This window comes from Notolepis coatsorum, assembly GCF_963971535.1.
Source record: "Notolepis coatsorum genome assembly, chromosome: 2".
NCBI lineage: Eukaryota > Metazoa > Chordata > Actinopteri > Aulopiformes > Paralepididae > Notolepis > Notolepis coatsorum.
In genome coordinates this window covers 225,350,299-225,369,960 of record NC_140166.1, presented here as the reverse complement: position 1 = coordinate 225,369,960, position 19,662 = coordinate 225,350,299, and positions in this window count along the sequence as shown.

Here is a 19,662-nt window from a genome sequence, read left to right as displayed (position 1 = left end):
GATTGAAACTGGCCCCGTAAATGTCCAATAACAATCCCAACAAAACAGGAACAGTCGAAACGAGAGAGAGAACTAATGACCGGCTATGCTAACTAGGCTAACATCAACCCCACGAGCGATAAGAAGCAGCTGTGGACGCTGCTAAGAACACAGTAAGAGCGGAGAACTCCCCTCTCAACCACTGAAGACATACAGCTAGAAAACACATTTCAGTCACTACCTGACGAGCCTAGATCACCAGGAGGACGGGGCTCAGATGCCAGTCCCACGCCGAGGACACGAGCAGCAGGACAGAGGACATCAACAGCAGGCCAGACTCGCTCGGAGGAAACGGCTGATACTGATGTGACGTTCAAGAACGATCTGGTTCATTTGAACCAAGGGAACGTAGCATATGGCTGCAGCCCCGGATACCATTGTTTTTTTCGCGACAGCGCCACCTACCGTATTTGATGACCAAGGGTCGCGTTACCATGGACGACAATCAGAGTGTTTGAGTACCTGAATGTGAATTTGAAGTTTTATTTGTTTAAAGGCTGTTGTGTTTTATAGCAGTATACATTACAGGCTGTTGTGTTTTACACAGGGAAGCAGCTCACAGTCAACTACTACACTGTAAAAACTGAGCGTCATCTGGTAATTCTTTAACTATCAGCTCATTTTATTCAACCAAAACTGTGTAAAATGCAATTCATAAATGGGTCAAATTAATTGAATTCAGCTCAATTCGATTTCAAATGGCACATCGTCTTTTGTATTATACAGCCTGATGCCACAGATTACTTGTAAAAGTAATCTGATTGCTGATTACTGATTACTCCTTTAAAAAGTAATCTAAGTTACTTTACTGATTACTTGATTATCAGAGTAACTTAGTTACTTTGAAAGTAACTAGGTTACGAAGTCGGCGTCGTTCCCCCAACAGTTTTTTTTAAACGCTTTATTGAAAGTGCATAAATTGTTTTTAACTTGTTTCTCTGCACATAACGTAAATTGTTAAACTAGTGCTTCAGCTTCTGTACCATCAAGTATGGTAAAGCAACAGTCTATGATGCTCACAGCATTAGAGCAGCCAGCCAGTGGTTTTACAGGCTGAACTATTCAATTATATCAACTGTAACTATTAAATTGTTTTTATAAATATCTCTCTATAAACATACAATCAGTCTCTCTTTAACATGTAAATTAACTGTAAATCTGGCAAATAAGAGCTTTTGCTCTGCCACCATCAACCCTCCTGTACCTAGTCGAAGCGTCGGCTAGTGTTGTGATTCCAGATGCTTTCAATGCAATTGGATGTGCTGTTTTTAGCGGTAGACAGTATTTTGTTTCCTCCGCCGTGAAGTAGTGACTGAGGCTACGTTTAGACGAGCGTTTTGGGGTGGAATTCTGAACAGAAACCGCAAAAGTCATCTTGCGGTTTCACTTTTAATTTTGCCAAGCGTTTTGGGGTGGAATTCTCCGACGACGGAGCCCTGCTGTCACACGATTGGCGCATATGTCACATGACGTGCTGTGAAGACCCGCCCTACTCTGCCTCTGATTTGCAGACTGTGGATGGGGAATGTGATTGGACCAAAGCAGAGTCACTCAAAGACAGAGGGACCAGTCACGCCGCGGGACACATTCTTGTATTTAACCCTTTCACTGCCACACCACGTCACTCCCAAAAGAAAAACAGCTCAAAATGTATTTTTGACTGTCGAAAACGAAATAAAATACTGCATTCCGCCTGCATTATGAATTTATAATGAGATAGTAACGAAATAGTAATGCACAGCCACTTGGACAAGTAACTGCAATCAGATTACTGGCTTTTAAAGATTAACGCGTTATGTTGTGAAGGGCCAGATTAAACCGAATATATATATTTATTTATATATATATATTTAATTGTATTTGTATATTCTCTAATATTCCCTGATATCCCTTGTATATTCCTTGTACAATATGCATTGAATATCCATTCTAGCCTACTGAACATCCCATAATAGTCTCCATTCTACTATTGGTCGAGACCTTGGTGCCAGGCTGCCATACCCCCTCAGACCCAGTTCAAACGTACCGCTCAACATGTACGAACAAGTCCTAGTTCCGCGTAGGAATCTGGCTACCGCACCACTAATGGGACTATTTGTTCATAGTGCGTATATATACTGCGCTACTAAAGTAGGACTTTCTTTTCAGTCCAGTTTCTTACCCTCCAATAGAGTCACAGACGTAAAGCCTCCCCGCGACGCCACGTGTGGGAGTAAGGCCAAGTTCGCCTACCATCGGTATTGAGACATCGTGTATATTAATATTTGAATAGTCATATTTGGCACTATATCGTCGAGTTGGACGTAGTCTATTAAGCTAATAATAGTCTGTTAATATATAGTGCTTCGTGCGGTGAGAATACTACCGTAGTCAGTACCCCATCGTTTCGGGCAGAGAACTGGCTGCTTACCCAGGGTGGTTGACCCTATGTGAAGCTGCACCCGAGGAGCCCCAGAGCCGACGAGCGAGTGGACCTGTATACCGGATTATTCTACCGACGACAGCCCGCCTTCCCAGGCACGGATTATGCTTTGGATACTTTGATTATTCCATGGATAAAGACCCCCGACACTGCCGTGTGTTGGAACCCCCCCCCCTGGAGAGGACGCAAGGTGAGGAGACGCTCTGCAAGACGAGGTCGCTTCACCTCTCTCCCCCGTGGACCGGAGAGAGCCGGCCCACAAAGAGTCCACCTGCTTTCATCTGTGGTCCAAGGATCGCCGGCGCATTGAACGCCACTACAGTGGGTTCACCTGGGATACCCTTGGCCGGACGAGGCAGCCGGATTCTACCCCCCCCCCCCTCCTACTCCTGTCGGCTTACAAGCGACCGGATTAACCCCCTCTAGTGTATCTAGTATAATCATTAAAGTATCATTGCTGTTATTCCTTAACTATTCCAGGTCGTATATTTACCACCTGCGCCTTCAGAGATTGGACATTCTCTATTGATATACCGACGAATACTCCTTGCCATAAAAGTGCATACTATTTCAATTCATAAATGTAATTAAGTGATTAAGTGCTTATTCTACACACCATCGCTGTGTAGAAATAAAGACCTGTTTCTAATTCGTACATTTGTGTTGGATCCGTTTCATCTACGTGAGAGTGTTCATGATAATATATTTATGCCGTGTACTGGGTGGCCGAATATTAAGTACAAAGGTAGTGGTAGTAAGTATCATATCTAGTAATACAGTCAGGGAATTGTACCCCTCAGTTAAAATTGGTCCTTCGAGCCGGAGGGTAATTAGTGTAATATTAATATAGTGTTATTAATATTGAAATGGCCTATGATGAACACTCCACGAAACGATCCTCCTAACCAACGCCCGCAGCGCGAACGACGGCTCCCTCAGTACTTAGAGGCCTACGCTGTCAGTCAACAACCTAGTCTTCTACTAACAGTAAACGCGGTAAAACTAGAAAGTAAAAGTATGTCTAACCCCAACGCCCAGACTACCCCGACCATAGAGGCCCCTACGGGCTCTAATGTAACTGACCAAGTTCACGGTGGGGACCAGTGGGAACCAGACATGACTTCACACCCCGCCAGTACCGAAGAAGTAGTCCCCGATGAGTCCCGGGAGGAATACAACGCTACCGAGAGAGAACTCGGCACGGAAGAAGACGGGGAGAGCACCGTGGAGATAGAGCTCCAAGGCTCCGCAAGGAGTACCCCGAGGGAAGGCTCCCCTATACAACCGCCTTCTCCCAGCGAGGCAGAGAGGACCCTACAGCAGGCCTTCCTCATCAGCCTGAACGCCGCTGCTGAACGCGACCGACTGCAGATCCAGCAGCGGAGCGAAGAAGAGCATATACGTCTAGAAATAAGACGCATTCAGATGGAAGAGAATGTGGCCCGAGACCGAGCAGACAGCCAGCGAGCAGCTGCTGGTGCTCTACGGGACGCAGAGCGCGACAGACAGCAAGCGCAACTAATAGAACAGCTGATCAGACGGACAACACCCTCTCCCTCCGCCAGAGGCTCCAGGAACTCGTCTAGACACACCTCCAGGGCGGCATCCCCTAGCCGAGTAAACAACCCTGAACTTGACCAACAGACGAGGTCTATACCCCCCACAGACCACCTCCCCCCACCGGTCCAAGCGAGACCTAGCAACCGGGAAGGAGCAGCATATCCTGTGGAGAGGCTAAACCAGAGACTACAAGCACTGGATGACCTAACTGAAGACGAAGAGGAAGAGGAGGAGAACCACGCCCGAAGACAGCACAGTACTCTACCGGACCAGGAGGTCCGGTACAGCCCAGGCTATACTCCCGCGGAGCTGCGCTACAGACCCCCGACTCTATACACGGGTGAGCACGACGCACGACCCGCACCGAGGAACAGCACCTGGACAAGCGGGCCATGGTACACTGCCGGTACCAGCCCATACCAAGGAGCGGGAGGAGACTCGCCTAGGAGGCCTCTCCCCCAACGCTCGCCGATGTATCCACAGTCAGCATCATACATTGGCACGCCTATGGTACCCGACTTCACCCAAGAGAACTGGGCCCAGTATACAGAACTCCGCATGTGTCTGGAGACCATGTTGGTGGATGTATTGGATGAACGCCACAAATACGCCATCCTACTGAAGCACTTAAAGGTACCCCGCGCACATAATATAGCGCTCGCCTACGCGACTTCCACCACCCCATACACAGCAGCGCTGGTAGCATTGGACCAGAGGTATGGGCGCATATGGGATTACGTGATCCAGGAGATCCGACACATCGACCGCTTACCCCCAGCAATAGACAATCGAGCACTGGACGACCTGTCCATCAGAGTGCAGTCCCTGGTAGGGATGTTGGGAGCGCAAAGAGAGAAGGGGAGGCATGAACTTTACGCCAACTCAAATGTGGAAAGGATCCTGGAGAAGCTGCCGCCCGCTCGTCAGGAGCGCTTTAGGCGGCAGAGGGACCACAGAGACCCGAATGGCCCCGAACCGAACCTCCTCGATCTAGCAGACTTCCTGGCGAGAGAAGTCAGCAGCCTACGGCTAGATACATTCGGACGGAGCACCCCTGGCTCCAGAGAAGGAACCAGACGACTAAATGATGGAAGAAGATCGGTGACTGTGATGCACCAATCGGAGTCAGTACCGAGCAGCAGGAGCCACAGTACCCCCTCCAGAACGGAGAAGTGGAAGATAGTGTGCCCCTACTGTGAGAAAGAACACTGGCTAGCGCAATGTGACTCCTTCCCCAAGCTGAACGCGGAGGAAGCAGGTCAATGGATAAAGTCCAACAAGCGCTGTTTTCGCTGTGCGCGCTCACACATGGCAGCCGAATGCCGCTTAAAGAAAAGGTGCACCAAGTGCGATGGAGCCCATCTGGACATACTTCACGACAGTAACAGACGGCGCCCTTCACCTGCACCATCCAGCCGCAACGCGAGCGTCATGTACATCGATCCCGCCAGCAGCAGTGGAGCCCGAGTACTCCTAAAAGTAGTGCGTGTGACACTAAGCTACCAGAATAAAGTCCTGGACACTTACGCCGTCCTCGATGACGGGTCAGAGAAGACCCTGCTGCTCGCCTCCGCTGCGGCCCAGCTAGGGCTGCGGGGAAGCGAAACCCAAATGACAATTCGGACAATAAGACGAGATTTGAAGACGATAAAGGGCGAGAATGTCTCATTCTCTATCGCAGCAAGCGGCCAGCCTGAGCGACGGTACCAGATTGCAGACGCTTTCACCAGCCAAGAAATAGGACTGTCGCGGTACACATACCCCGTCGCCAAGCTGATGGAGAAATATGCACATCTGCGCAAGTTACCGATCCCGCTCATAGACAATGCTATGCCGACCCTGTTGATAGGCTCCGACCATGCAGACCTCATTGTCCCGATAGACCGGGTTCATACCGGACCCCGAGGCTGCCCTGCAGCAGTCGAGACCCGTTTGGGATGGACTCTCCAAGGCCCGCTCGCCAAATCTCTCAACCGAAGTACAGCCACTAGATGTCTCCACTCCCGAGTCACAGAGGGAGAAACCGCACTCCTGCAACACGTAGAGCGGCTATGGACCCTGGAACAAATGCCCTTTAAGAACGGAAAGAAAGACATTCGCTCTAAAGATGACATTTACGCAATTCACCTCCTCGAGACAGGGAACAAGAGAGTCCCGGTCAACGGCGTGTCGAGATACGCCACGCCACTCCTGCGGCGAGAAGGAATGCCTACTTTCCACGCCAAGACAGACGCCACAGAACGGTACCTGCTGAACACGGAGCGGCGCTTAGCCAAGAACCCCGCCCAAGAGAGTGTATACCGCGCTGAGATTGAGAAGCTCATCACAGCGGGACACGTCACAAAGATGGACATTAAAGAGGCTGACCAGACCACTGAATCGTGGTACGTGCCCCACCACAAGGTCCATCACAACGGTAAAGACCGCATAGTATTTAACTGCAGCTACCAGATCGGATCCCAAAATCTGAATAAAGAGTTACTGCCCGGTCCCACACTCGGCCCCTCCCTACTCGGCGTTCTACTCCGCTTCCGCCAGGAAAAGGTGGCCATCAGCGGGGACATTAAAGGAATGTTCCTGCAGGTGAGATTAGTAGAGGCGGACAAGCCCCTGTTACGGTTCCTATGGAGAGAGAAGCCAGGAGATGAGCACCCAGCCATCTACCAATGGGAAGTCCTCCCCTTCGGAACGACGTGCAGCCCCTGCTGTGCGACATTTGCACTACAGAAACATGTAGCAGAGGACCCAGCAGCGGACGAAGAGGTCCGACACAGCGTAAAGAACAGCTTCTACGTAGACAACTGTCTACAAAGCCTTTCAACCCAGGAAGAAGCCGAGGCTCTCCTGATTAAACTCCGCGCCTCATTGATCAAAGGCGGCTTTGATCTCAGGCAGTGGGCCAGCAGCGATCCGCAAGTACTGCGCAGCCTCTCCTCCGAGGACAAGGCAGCCAGCAGCGAGACCTGGATGGCTACAATCCCGGGAGAAGCCCAGGAGATGACCCTGGGATTGGTGTGGCGATTCAAAACAGATTCGCTTCACTACAGACACAAGCCCCTGACTACGGAGCAGGGAAGGCCGGCGGCGGCGCCGACCACCAGACGGAGTGTGTACACAACACTCGCCCGACAATATGACCCGCTAGGATGTATTCTACCGTACACCACCAGGGCAAAAATGATTGTACGAGCATTGCGGGACAAGGACCAGGGCTGGGACGACCCCATTCCCGCACACCTTGCATCCACCTGGAGAGAGTGGGAGATGGAGCTCCACTCACTCCCAGGCGTTAATATGCGCCGAAGCTACTTCCCACCCACGGTGAGGCCAGAGACATGTAAAATGGACTTACACGTCTTCAGTGACGCCTCAGAGGTCGCATACGGATCAGTAGCCTACTTGCGGGCCCAAGACCAGGGGGGAGAGATCTACACAGCATTTGTCCTCGCCCGCTCGAGAATAGCCCCACGCAAGCAACAATCTATCCCACGTCTAGAGCTCTGCGCAGCCCTAGCCGGAGCGCACCTAGCCACGCTCATCCAACGTGAGCTCACCATACCGGTGTCTAGAACAATCCTGTGGTCAGATTCCACGACGGTACTCGCCTGGATCAAATCGGACTCATGCAAGTACAAAGTCTTCGTGGGAGTCAGAGTCACCGAGATTCAAGACTTAACCGAAGAGTTAACCGGAGAAACAGAGTGGCGCTACGTTGATACAAAACAGAACCCAGCTGACGTCATCACCCGGGGGATGCCCCTGGATGACCTCACCCGTCGCAATGTCTACAGTGACGGCCCCGCATTCCTAAGACTCCCGGAAGGACAGTGGCCCATGCCTATCCCGAGGGAAGCAAGTCCAGAGGAGGTGGAAATTAAGAAGTCTGTGTTCTGTGGATTGAGCACCGTAGCCTCCACCGACCCTAACATAGACGATTGCACGTCCATAGAGAGTGCACAACAAAGAACATTCCTGCGGTACCACCCGGAGTGCAAGTCCCCCGCTGATATGTCAGCAGCTAACTACGAGGAAGCAGAATTGCTTCTACTGCAGCGAGCCCAGAGAGACTCGTTCCCCGATGAATTGGCCTGTCTACAGGGAGGAAAGCCCGTCCCATCCGACAGCAGATTAATTCACCTGGCCCCCGAGAGCGACGCTCACACCCTCATCAGAGTGGGTGGTCGCCTACGCAGAGCCCCCAATCTACCGGATGACATTAAATACCCGATCGTATTGAACAGCCGACACAAGGTCACAGAGCTGATTATAAAGAAATACAATGTCCTACTGCACTACCTACCGTCTCTACAGACCCGCCAGAAGTGGGTAAAGGAGAGAGACAATTTGACAGAAGGAACAGTCGTCATGATTATTGATCAATCACTGCCCAGAGCTATGTGGCCGGCCGGCCGCGTAAGCAAAGTGATCACCGGTGCCGACGGCAAGGTCCGAGCAGCTGAAGTGCTCATCCAGGGTCGCACTTACACCCGTCCCGTGGCAAGGCTCATAGAACTGCCTCGACTCCCAGACACAATCGATGATGACCATGACCCTACAACCCTATGACTTTGTGAAGTTGACTGACCCCTACAGCAAACCCTTATGTGTAAATAGACAACGCGATTAATCTGTCTCTGTTTAACTGATTAGGTCTGGGACCTATTCAGGGGGTGGCTGTTGTGAAGGGCCAGATTAAACCGAATATATATATTTATTTATATATATATATTTAATTGTATTTGTATATTCTCTAATATTCCCTGATATCCCTTGTATATTCCTTGTACAATATGCATTGAATATCCATTCTAGCCTACTGAACATCCCATAATAGTCTCCATTCTACTATTGGTCGAGACCTTGGTGCCAGGCTGCCATACCCCCTCAGACCCAGTTCAAACGTACCGCTCAACATGTACGAACAAGTCCTAGTTCCGCGTAGGAATCTGGCTACCGCACCACTAATGGGACTATTTGTTCATAGTGCGTATATATACTGCGCTACTAAAGTAGGACTTTCTTTTCAGTCCAGTTTCTTACCCTCCAATAGAGTCACAGACGTAAAGCCTCCCCGCGACGCCACGTTTGGGAGTAAGGCCAAGTTCGCCTACCATCGGTATTGAGACATCGTGTATATTAATATTTGAATAGTCATATTTGGCACTATATCGTCGAGTTGGACGTAGTCTATTAAGCTAATAATAGTCTGTTAATATATAGTGCTTCGTGCGGTGAGAATACTACCGTAGTCAGTACCCCATCGTTTCGGGCAGAGAACTGGCTGCTTACCCAGGGTGGTTGACCCTATGTGAAGCTGCACCCGAGGAGCCCCAGAGCCGACGAGCGAGTGGACCTGTATACCGGATTATTCTACCGACGACAGCCCGCCTTCCCAGGCACGGATTATGCTTTGGATACTTTGATTATTCCATGGATAAAGACCCCCGACACTGCCGTGTGTTGGAACCCCCCCCCCTGGAGAGGACGCAAGGTGAGGAGACGCTCTGCAAGACGAGGTCGCTTCACGTCTCTCCCCCGTGGACCGGAGAGAGCCGGCCCACAAAGAGTCCACCTGCTTTCATCTGTGGTCCAAGGATCGCCGGCGCATTGAACGGCACTACAGTGGGTTCACCTGGGATACCCTTGGCCGGACGAGGCGGCCGGATTCTACCCCCCCCCCCTCCTACTCCTGTCGGCTTACAAGCGACCGGATTAACCCCCTCTAGTGTATCTAGTATAATCATTAAAGTATCATTGCTGTTATTCCTTAACTATTCCAGGTCGTATATTTACCACCTGCGCCTTCAGAGATTGGACATTCTCTATTGATATACCGACGAATACTCCTTGCCATAAAAGTGCATACTATTTCAATTCATAAATGTAATTAAGTGATTAAGTGCTTATTCTACACACCATCGCTGTGTAGAAATAAAGACCTGTTTCTAATTCGTACATTTGTGTTGGATCCGTTTCATCTACGTGAGAGTGTTCATGATAATATATTTATGCCGTGTACTGGGTGGCCGAATATTAAGTACAAAGGTAGTGGTAGTAAGTATCATATCTAGTAATACAGTCAGGGAATTGTACCCCTCAGTTACACGTTAGATTACTATTTTCGGGGAAAAGTAATCAGATTACAATAACGCGTTACTTAGTAACGCGTTACTGGCATCACTGTATACAGGTTACTAATAATTATTTAATAAATATTAATTAACCCCAATCCCAGTTTTTACAGTGTAGGGGGTGAATCTGAGAGGGAACAGAGAGGGAACTGAGAGGGAACTGAGAGCGAACAGAGAGGGAACAGAGAGGGAACAGAGAGGGAACAGAGAGCGAACAGAGAGGGAACAGAGAGGGAACAGAGAGCGAACAGAGAGGGAACAGAGAGGGAACAGAGAGGGAACAGAGAGGGAACAGAGAGGGAACAGAGTGGGAACAGAGAGCGAACAGAGAGGGAACAGAGAGGGAACAGAGAGGGAACAGAGAGGGAACAGAGAGGGAACAGAGAGGGAACAGAGAGGGAACAGAGAGCGAACAGAGAGGGAACTGAGAGCGAACAGAGAGGGAACAGAGAGGGAACAGAGAGGGAACAGAGAGGGAACAGAGAGGGAACAGAGAGGGAACAGAGAGGGAACAGAGAGGCTTCAGGCCTGTTGGGGTAGACGTAGAATCAAGTTCTGTGCGTTCCTGCGCATGCGCATAAATGTTCCCTCGCATAGCATAGACTAAAGACAGTGCCTAATTGCCTCTACGAATGGAATGTAACACATTTCATTCACAAGTTTTGTGTGAATGTATTTGAACACACCTGACGACCTGCGCTATTGTTATGCAAAGTAGTACTTAGCGAGTTGGCGCATCAGTCGAGTGCAGCGCATTCCTGTGTGCATGCACGTGCACATCCGTGCATGTGCGTGCTTCTGCTCACAGACTGGTTGCACGGCGTGCAACCCCGTCCCATGAGCAACGCATGCCTGCCTATAACCCCTGTGTGGGTACTAGGTTAACCCCTGTGTGGGTACTAGATTAACCCCTGTGTAGATTAACCCCTGTGTGGGTACTAGTTTAACCCCTGTGTGGGTACTAGTTTAACCCCTGTGTGGGTACTAGATTAACCCCTGTGTGGGTACTAGATTAACCCCTGTGTGGGTACTAGATTAACCCCTGTGTGGGTACTAGATTAACCCCTGTGTGGGTACTAGATTAACCCCTGTGTGGGTACTAGTTTAACCCCTGTGTGGGTACTAGATTAACCCCTGTGTGTGTACTAGATTAACCCTTGTGTGGGTACTAGTTTAACCCCTGTGTGGGTACTAGATTAACCCCTGTGTGGGTACTAGATTAACCCCTGTGTGGGTACTAGATTAACCCCTGTGTGGGTACTAGATTAACCCCTGTGTGGGTACTAGAATAAGTCTTACCTCTATCCTAAAGGCATCTACAAGTAAACTAGCGACCATTGCTGTCCCTGTCATCTTCTGTCAACACCACCATTCCTCCTGTGTGTCAGGCTCCTCATTCACTATAAAGCAATATTATTCTGTTTAATATATCTTTCTGAGTCAAAGGTACTTATTTATTTATTCTTTTTTAAAAGGAACAATTTTTCACTTGAGGTGCAGTTTGACCAACTGTCAACTTCTTACAGAATGTTTATAATCTTTCCTCCAGCAAGGCAGCAGGTAACCATGGTAACCACTCCCCAACATGCAGGGCAAAGATACACAGCACACTCAAACCTGCAACAAATTGACTGTATCTGCTTTTATTTGTCTACGGTAATAACTCTGTAAAGACTAATCAAATACTGAAACAAACACACTAAGAATAGTCTGTTTTATTGAAATCTGTAGTAGTTTGTTTATGCTTCAAAGGTATGATATTTGGATATGGTGGTGTACCTGAGTGGCTCCGCCTAGAGTGCCCTCCAGTGGAAACAGATATATATGCAGCTAGACAGTTACTGGTGGAGACAGTTATATATGCAGGTAAACAGTTGTGTAAACAGCCATATATACAGTTAGACAGTTACTAACAATCCTACACAGAACCTCTGACTTCAACAAAGCCCTGGAAGGGCTTTAGGCTTGGCATGGGGGTCCCAGACCACTCTGGCATGATTAACAGACTACATTTGTTAAGTTTTTTTTATTGCTTCTTCAAATTGACAAAACAATATAATAAAATACAATCTGGACATCCTGCAAAAATTGGTCCCAGCTTTTACTTGTGAAAATGTCTCAGAAACCCCTCTTTATCATCAATGTATATAGATAAACCATAAACTCTCTTAATGCCCCATATATCTATAGTTTCAGAGTAAAGGTTCATGAAGTCATTTTATAAATGTATATACAGCACATGTAACTCCATTACATGAAGGTGGCAGTAGATGTGACCTAAATAACTATGGACCAAACTGTCCTGTCTAGCAAGAATCCTGGAATCATTGGTAAATAATCAACCTAAAGCACTTGAGGATGGGTGGGTTCATCTTTCTTATTTAATTGTTTAACTGCATTTGGGGGGGGGGGGGGCTGTACCTTTTGGATTTTTGTAATACTTTATATGTTTCCAATAAAATATCTTGACATTTCAGTTCTGAAAACATACTGTAATAATTATACACTGTTCAATAACCTTTTTCTAAAGTGTGGCTGTTATTAAATGTTGATTCAATGTAATTTCTAAGATGACCCTTCTAACCAGAATTCAAGGTTGAACCATTTTAACACTATTTTCTACTTTTTTGCTTCATGTATTTTTGGTCTCAACTTTTTACCTGGAGCAATCTTTTCAACTGAATGTACATGTTTGACCTTGTAAGCCAAGGGATTGTTTATAAAAAAAAAAAGGAGAAAAAAGTAATTTGATTTATTTCTCAGTGACTCATCAGGATAAATAAACAACAACAATGAAGTTTTGAATTTTCACATTTTTCAGTTTAGTCATTTAGCTGAGGCTTTTATCCAAAGCGACTTACAGATTGTGAACAGCATGTCATCTGTGGCAGCTAAGGGTCAGTGGCATTGTTAATCAAATAATATCAAGCTTGAGTGTTACACTCTGAGTGCATAGTAGTATAGACAATTAGACATATTAGCAAGATGGATAGTAGTACAATATTTTATTTATTTATTATTTCAGATATTGTTTGAAGGCGTTTCTAAACGTTCTAGTCAACAGCAGAACATTTTCAAAAAATGTTGCATTCAGAAGATGAAGCCTTTCATACAAAGTAGGTTAACATGTAATATTAAATGTTCATACTTCTGAGTTAGTTACTTCTAAGACATCAATTCACACTTTCCAACTTATCTTGATGCTTACAATTCATCCATATTAGCTAATCATACATTCTAATGAGAATGTTTCAGAGTTGGGATCAATTAAGTTTTTAATTCAAGATTTAATTTAAAATATTGTACAAGTTATGTGATAAAAATGTTTTACTATCCAACCTAATGACCCAAGTAAATGTGAATGGATGTTCCATCATCAGAAAGTCGTGGTTGCCTGTATGAGGTCTTGTTTGATGATGAATATTGAGAGATGGCTCTGAGCCCTTCCTGGTAACATAATCAATGAGAATGAGAGAGAGAGCATAGGTTCTAGGTTGAAAATAAGTGCACGCTAGGTAGAATGAATGGCCTTGATGTCGCCGTTGGAACGTTTCATTATAAGCGCCTTGCAAGTTGCAACGTTGGTTAAGATATGAAAATACTTGCCAGTAGTGTAAGGATGCATTAGCCATTAGCTAGCTTACTTACAAAGACTTGTGGTGGAGGTTGTAGCTGTGTTCAACTTCTGAACGAGCCCGCCAGCTTGATTTCAGCCAGGCAGAAAACGGGTCCAGAAACGAACGTTTTAATCCACACCACAATATGTAAACAAAGGTTTTAACCATCCACAACAGAATACTGCAGTCCAAATGTATTTCCGCCGATGCTTGATTCTTCTCTCAGACCGACGCAATGTCTTGAAACTATTATGTTTATTGGCGACGTGACGCGAGTGTAGTAGCAGTTTGTAAACAAACACGCCCACGTGTCTCCCCACTCTCCGCACACATGACTGAGTCAGGACTGCTCGCTATCGCTTGCTACCAATACAAATAACGCAGTAACGAAACATTTAGTAACGGTAACGGAGTTACTGAATTTAAAAAGTACTAGTTACCGCTAAAAGTAGCTTTGTAACGCGTTAGTCCCAACACTGCTTGTCAATATACACACAATAACGACAAAATAGTTAGTAACAAGCAGTTAGATGGTAGAAAAACCACTAAAGATGATAAATTCATATAAAGAAACATCCATTCAGATTCAGACAACTTTATTGATCCTGCGTGGGGCAATTCATATTTGTAGCTTCACGAGTAACAAAAACAACAAACAACCAAAACAAAACATCTCAATGACAGCACGGCACCAACAACATTCCATGCAATACACAATCCAAGAAAAGTAAAAACAGACAACTAAGTGTAAAAGGCTACTTAAAGTGACAACCGTCTTTAATAGAATACAAATGAAGACAATACATGGAACATTACTCTAAAATAAAAACGTATTCTTGTGAAAGTAAAAAAACATGTCCTACTAGGAATGTTGACAATATGTGACATTAGTTCAAGTTTTCAAGTTTCTTTAATAGTTGTCATACAGAAGTACAGAATACTTTTATACAAAATGCTTCTTACTGTTGCGCTCCAGAGACTGTGCAAGACAAGATAAGTATGAAATAAAATAACATAGTAAAATTAGAAGTAAAAAAAATGAGGTCACAGTGTTCAGTTTAGACATATGTACAATGTTCGATGCAGAATAGACGTAGTTACCATACAATATACAATACTGTGCAGTGTACTAATATACAATACTATATAGTGCAAGGCAGAAATGGAGAAATGGGACGAGGTGCAATTTAGGTACAATTCACAGTAGGTGTACGAGTTGTAGTGCAAATCCTTTATCAATAAATATAAAGTGTAAGTGTGTTTGTGTGATCTAAAGTGTGGAGAGTGGGTGCTGCAGTGTGTTGTTTGTTTGAGTGAGTGTGTGCGTGTGGGTGTGTGTGCTGTGTGCATTTGATGGTTGTTGCATAGTGATTATTGTTCGTTTAGCAGCCTGATGGCCTGGGGATAGAAGCTTCTTCTGAGTCTTTCTGTGCTTGCCTTAAGACTCCGGTATCGCTTGCCTGACCGCAGCAGTTCAAAGAGGCAGTTGTTCGGGTGGCTCGAGTCCTTAATAATTCTCTTAGCCTTCCCCTTGCACCGCTTGTTGTAAATGTTCTGGAGGGTGGGAAGCCCCCCTCCAATTGTGCGTTCGGCTGAACGTGTCACTCTTTGTAGTCTGCTACGGTCTTGTGCAGTGCTATTCCCAAACCAGGAGGTGATGTTGCCGGTCAGGATGCTCTCTATTGTACATGAGTAGAAGTTCCTAAGGATCTTCCGACTGACTTGGAACTTCCTTAGGCGCCTGAGGAAGTAGAGGCGTTGTCGTGCCTTCTTCACAACACTGTCAATGTGTGTGGTCCATGTCAAGTCCTCGGATATGTGGGCTCCGAGGTACTTCAATACATCAATAGTGTCCACATAAAAATATAAAAGTCATTACCAGAAGCAGTTTCCCCTCCAGTGTGTACACTAGGGCTGTCTTAAATAATTCGAAGCTTCGTTCGATGGGCATGGGATTCGAATATGAAAATTTTATTTGATTATTAAAAAAAATATATATATATGATTTAATTTTTTTTTACTAAATCAACTCTGCCTCTCTTTGTTAACTACAACAAGCAATGCTGTTTGTTATTTAAGATGAGGTCGGACTCGGCACTGACAGATTTGTGTTCATTGTGCTGCTGCCTCCAATGACGGCTTACAATATTTCATGAAAGCAAAGTGTTTTGTTTGTCTAAGATTTAAAAAGCACTGACAAAGTTGAACAAATTGCTGTACAAGTCCCACAACATAAAAAACAAATAAAAATAAAAGATTTATAATAATTATTTTTTTGTATCTCGAAGCTTCGAATTAAAATCGAATCTCGGCCCCGAAGCTTCGAATTCCAAAAAAATATTCGAAGGTCAGCCCTAGTGTACACACCACGTTTGTTAACTAGCTTGGCTTTTGGATGGTCACCCCATACTGAGGTCAGAAAGTTCCTATGATCCCAGTATTTAAAACACTAGAACAATGTGTGTTCACTCTTATACCAATCCACACTGTCTGTCTCACTCAGAGCGACAAAAACACAACTGTTGTCGTCAATGACAACTGTGTCTATGCTAGTACTGCTTCTCTCTCACAGAGGCTTCTGTGCAGGTCAAAAGCTCTTGGTAGTAGTTTTTCATTACAAAAGAACGGTCAAATATTATTCTTATGATTGTTGATGGACCGATATAGCTGTAATGATGTACTGAAGCGTTTTTAACACTGGGCCACACATTCATTATGAGTAGGGCTGTCATGATTCGACAAGTAAATGTAGTCAATTTGCATATTCATGTTTGACGCGTGGTATGTGCCTTTTGCGGTGGAAATGGCAGACGCTCAAAGTCATAACATGCGCAACGTGTGTTATGGAAAATATTAAAGGACAAAAGATAAATCATAATAAATCATTCTGAGTCGTTAAAAATTATTATATTAAAAATAGAAAAACATAGTTTAATCTGAGTTGAACATGATTTGTGGAACTCCCTCTGGTGTTGTGGTTGTGGTATTCACTGACCTTTGGGAAGTATTTCGACATGTACATGGGTACCTTAGTGGTGTAGTGTATCTTGTAGACCAGGCCCATTGCAAGTTGCTGTACTCTGTAGTCTACTCTAAGCCATCCTAGGTTGTCAAAGTGGGCAGGGGTGAGGTGGGTTTTAGGAGTGAGGTCAAGCAGTAGTCTGACCAGTTTGTTTTGTGATGTTTGTAATCTTGTTTTTAGTGCCTTTGAGGTGCTTTGGTACCATGAGGTGCAGGCATAGTCGCAGTACCCTTGAATGAGTGCTCTTGTTTACCAGAGAGGAGATCCGGTACAAGAATCTTGTTCGTTGGTTGACCTTTTTGATTACATTGGATGCCATTTTGTCACAGGAAAGATTTGCCTCTAGGATGGAACCCAGGTATTTAATTTCATCTTTCCTTGTGACAATAGTCACCCTGATAGTTGATGATAATAAATATTTCACTTCATTAGCAAAAATAGTGTAACATCAGTAAGTCTGCTATAAGCTATTCTCCCTCTCGTGTGTGTGCATACATTTACTATATGCTACTCTTTTTCACATGGATTAGGCTAATTAGCTTTAACAATCCTGATTCATGAGCCTATTTTATTCAAAAGGAAGATATTGATTTAAATATGTATATAGCCTAATTATAAAAAATAAATCTTAATCGTATCTCCTGTGCTGGCACAAGCACTACCATAGCACACAATACATATCATAATTAATGGAAATATACTAAAAAGCTATTTATGGCCGGTAATAATCTCTCTGGCTGGTAGTTATTTTTAATTTTTTTTTAATTTTATCTAAAGCTAAAAAGGATGATGATACTCATTAAACATTTTGAAATATTCAATCGAAATAGATTTTTCTGGTAAATTAATTGTTTAATGATTAATCAACTAATCGATAAAATAATCAACTGATTAATCAATAACAAAAGTCATTAGTGACAGCCCTAATTATGAGTGGAACTCTTCTAACACTGGCTACAGCTGTAGGGGTTCTTGTATTAAGCCCCAGACCTTCTGATTAGTTCAACAAACCCATAAACCGGTGGTTTGGCTGCTCAGCATACAGCGTCCTGTATGCTTAGCCTTCAGACCCCCATTCATATCATGAATCTGTCGAACACAAAGTATCTGATGCTCGCTCTGTCCTCCCTCGCAAGGTTGCTAGGCTTGGTGAGGGTTGCAGAGTCTATATTTTATTTAACAAACAAACAATGATAATCATTAGATAATCATTTCATAGTCAGTTTATCCAGTGCATTTGAAATACCACACTTGACAGATGTTGTTAATCCTAGGATGTAAATAACCAAATGTCTGCTGGCAGGATACCTCCTTCTTTGAGTAATAAACTACAAAATTCCTTCCCTTTCACTCTCGCTTAGAGCAAAAATAGACATCTTTACACATATACCATGATATACCATGATAGACAAGTTGATACTTTTGTTTGAGGATTTAAAAAAGCCTGGAAATACTGAATGCAGTATTTATGTCATCTTTCTCCAGAAGAACAATAATAAACCTCTATGGTTTAAAAACCATCACAAAAATGAGCGGAGAGCCAAGCACAGCTCTTCAAATCTAAACAGACAAGATAGTGCTCGCCATCATAGGGAAAAGCTCACATTTAAAACATCCATATTCAAGTCCCAATACACCGCACGACTTTGAAATGGAGATAAAAGAGTCACAAAAGCAAGTGACCTATGGGTCAGCCTGACTCAAGCTCCTAGAGACAGAAGACTAACTTGAGTAACAAAGTCATATTTTACAAGACACTATACCTTCCCGTTTGTAGTTGGCTTACCAGCATATGAAGAGTGGCAGACGATATCAAAGGTTCATTAAAAGCCTGTCAATACCCCACTAATCCAATCCAGTTAAAAGTTTCAATAAAGAGAAGAAATGGTCCTTTTTAAAAAGTGAAGTTTTAATTCGAAAAAGAATACAGTGTGAAGAAGAGTCATAGAAAAGAATGCACAATTATTCCAACAAGTCTACAGGTATAGTTAAAGGTTTTCAAGGCAAAAAGGAGCGACCAAAAAAGACGTTTCTGTACTCGAGAACAGGGTTCTGCGTTAGTCATATCTTGATAAACAGAAACACACCTCTTTTTCATAATACAGTATATTTGTCAGCACCAATCAGCGTGCAGTGTTGGGATTACATACCCAGCCCCCGGTAGAAGTACTTTTATACTATAAGTACTTTACTTTCTAAACACAGGGGGAGGGCCGTGTGCACCCCCTACTCTGTGTGGGAGCACACACTGGGCCCACACGTTATACTTGGTTCAGGTATTGTTAGTTATAATCCTTTTTCTTGATCCTCCAATCACAACTGTCGCTTACCGGTTTGTCCGAGGTAAGCGACAGTTGTGATTGGAGGATCAAGAAAAGAGGGCAGGGTTTGAGATAGGTCCATTCCATAAAACATCGTTCTTAAACATCATCCATGGTGTTCTTTTTTTTTAAACACACGTACAGTCTGTATACAAATGACCTTGGCTTCCTCTCGCTACAAGGAGGGAGGATGAGGATGAAAATGCATCAGTGAGGAAGAGTTCTCCTCACCCTGAGAGGAATGCAGTACAGCAGGACATTCGACAGAGCATATATAGAGCAGTGGCAATCAATGGCCACAAAGTCTTTAAATGACACACAAGTTATAAATGTCAATAGCTGGTTTTCTTACTTCAATTATATATAAGAAAAAAACCTTTTAGCCAGACGCTGGGTATACTTTTAACATCCTTTACTTAGCTGGATAATGTAAGTTGACCCTTGAGGAGGAGGAAAGACATCCTTATCAATCACTGTATTTCGTGCATTCCGCACTTAAAAACAGAGGCACACTTGTTTTGTAATCAAGTTTAAAATACACACTAGATTA